This window comes from Cryptomeria japonica, unplaced genomic scaffold (assembly GCF_030272615.1).
Source record: "Cryptomeria japonica unplaced genomic scaffold, Sugi_1.0 HiC_scaffold_516, whole genome shotgun sequence".
Classification (NCBI taxonomy): domain Eukaryota; kingdom Viridiplantae; phylum Streptophyta; class Pinopsida; order Cupressales; family Cupressaceae; genus Cryptomeria; species Cryptomeria japonica.
Window position 1 is genome coordinate 87,555 of NW_026729330.1, and position 3,101 is coordinate 90,655.

The window sequence follows — 3,101 nt, forward strand, 5'->3', positions numbered from 1 at the left end:
AATTCAGTGGTTGATACATAGAGTAACAATGGCTTTCTTGGAATTGGCAACATTAGGACGGGTGGTTTCATGAGATAGGCCTTGATCTTGTTGAACACGTCCTCACATTGACGGTCCCACTTGAAATGAACATTTTTTAGCAATAGATGAGTAAATGGTTGACATTTATTTGTGAGTTAAGCAACAAATCTTCTGATTGACTGTAGTCTTCCTTGAAGTGATCTTAGTTGACTGATATACTTGGGAGATGTCATTTCCATGATTTCTTTGAACTTAGCTGGATCTACTTCGATAAATATAGCTGAAACAATGTATCCCAATAGCTTGCCTGAAGTGACACCAAAGGCACATTTCTTAGGATTTAGCCGTAGCTTATACTATTCTAACCTATCAAAGATCTTTTCTAGTATTCCTATATGGTCTTCTGTATTGTATGATTTGGCCAAGATGTCATCTACATAATCTTCCATGATTGTATGCATCATGTCATGAAATATCATTTCCATAGCTCTCTGATATGTGGCACCTGTATTCTTTAGTCCAAAAGGCATGACGTTCCAACAGAAAGTACCCCATGGACATGTGAAAGCTATTTTTTCTTGATCTTCAGGTGCTATTTGAGTCTGATTATATCTAGAGAAACCATCCATTAGAGAAAACATGGAGTGTCCAAGAGTTAAATCTACAATGATGTCAATGTTAGGAAAATGAAAGTCATCCTTTGGACATGCATTATTAAAATCTCTAAAGTTGGTGCATATTCTAATACTTTTATCTGGTTTGGAAACAAGAATGATGTTGGATACCCATTGAGTATATGCTACAGGTCTAATGAATCCAACATCCAATAATTTCTTTAGTTCTGCTTTGACTAGAAGAGCAATATGTGGATGCATTTTTCTTAATTTCTGTTTAACGGGTTTGGCTCTGGTACTGACATTTATATGATGCATAATAAGATCTATATCCAATCTTGGCATGTATGCATATGACTAGGTGAAATTGATTTGTCGTCGTTTGAAGAATTCCATATATTGTTGCATTTCTTCTTCTGACAGAGAAGTTGTTGGATGTAGGATTTTTGGATGTTCTGTTGTCCCAATGTTAACTACCTCTGTTTGTTCAATCAAAATGGATGACCTTTCTTGATAGTGCAGAGGTAAAGTGTCAAATATCCCATCTTCTAGTGCCTCGAGGAGGTTTTCACCGTTATATGCGTCCTTTCTTTTTACTATTTTCTGATCTAATGTTGTGAGGAAATGGTTTTTAGCATTAGACCTAATATTTATTTCTTTATTTTCCTTCTTGTGACTAGGAGATTTGGCACCCACTTGACTAGAAGATGTGTTATTTCAATTCCTGGTGAGGGTTATTGCGGGTTAGATTGCATTAAGATATATGGGTATGGCATGTTCATTAGGAAAGGTATCAATGATAGTATGTCCTTCATTTTCCCAATCAATAAGTTATGGGTGGATAAGAGGTAAGGGGTTCTCAGGTTGAGATGTTTTGAGGGTATCAAGGGTCATGATAGATATGTCAAATTCTTTGATATGTATGGCAATGTCTAGAATGGTACTAGTGCAGGAGCACCACATTGTAGAAGCACAATCAGGATGTCCAAGGTCACTATCTAATTATATTTGGGTCATTTATGACTTGTAAATAATATATGTATGTATTTGTGTTCTTTTTTATCCAATGGAGTCATAATGTAAGGCTACTTGAGCCATTTGTGGAAAAGTTGCATAGTTGTCCATTTAGGACCTAGTGGGGTCAAAGAGTCAAAATAATGTAAACATGCCATGAAAGGGCATAAATGCTTGTAAAGGGTCATTTAAGGGTTATTTTATATGTTTATAAGGTTTTTTTCAAGTTTTGGGGTCATTTGTGAAAATGTCACAAAAAGTTGTCAAAAAGATGAAAAGTGGCAAAAATGCAATAATGCAAAATTGCATTAAAAGTTGTAAATGGGAAGTTGAAAGGTCTTGGAAATAGTTATAAGGTCCAAAATAACCAAGAGTCTATAAAAAGGCATTGTATGGTCATTCCAAAAAAATAAAGGGAAGAAAGAACATTTTGATACATTTTGGTGCATTCTACTATTGCTATTTAGATTGGCTTTCCAGTTTTTATGTTGGTTCCAGGCATTGTAAAACCATGTATGGCCTAGAAAAATTTGTATATGTATAATAGATAGTTAGATACGTGAATTAACTTGCTTTTCCTTTTGGTTTGGAGTGATTATTTTTAGAAATGAGGAAATTATGGAATTTTTGGTGAAAGTTGTTAATTGCAGATTTGATATTTCCTGAGAATAGTCATGTTGCAGCGTATGGTATGAAATCATATGAGATGATTAGACCTCTAAATAGATTTATTGGAAATATATGTGAATCCTCTTTCTTTTCCCTTTTGTCTGAGTTGTATTTGTTTATATTTGTGGAAGTTATGAAGATTTTAATGAAAACTGGTTTTAAACCATCTTCAATGGAGTTGCAGGAAATGGTTTATCTTTATATAATGATTAAACCATTGGAAAATTTAATGGATTGCATATTATGAAATTACATCCATAAAGGGTTCATGTGAAATTGGTTTGGAATTATCATGGTTTGTTGTTTGAAAGATATTTGATGCCCTAGGCCGACTGGGCATGCACATGATTTGTTTGGGACAACAGAAATGGGTCTCCATGAAGCGGCCATAACTTTTAATCTAACTGTTGGATGTGGCTAATCTTTGGATATGTTATTTTTAATCCCGTTATTCAAGGTCTGACTGAAGGGTTTGAGGTTTTTAAATCTGGTTAGAAATTTATAGACCTTTGTGTACAGGTCTATCCAAAGGTATAGCAAGTTGTCAAGTTTGATACCTAGATTAAGTTTATGTTTTCTTGATTGATAGATTGTTGAAGAATGATGAAATATGCCTCTAATGAATTTTTACCATTATTAAAATATGGATGGATCAACATGATCCTAGAGTTGTGATTGGTTTTCTTTGATGCTCTGCATCAAATTGGTATTAGAGCTCAGCAAAAGGTTTGGGCTGAAAAAGTGATTGGTATTTTGGTTTGCTAATGGTTGTGGTTGCAGATG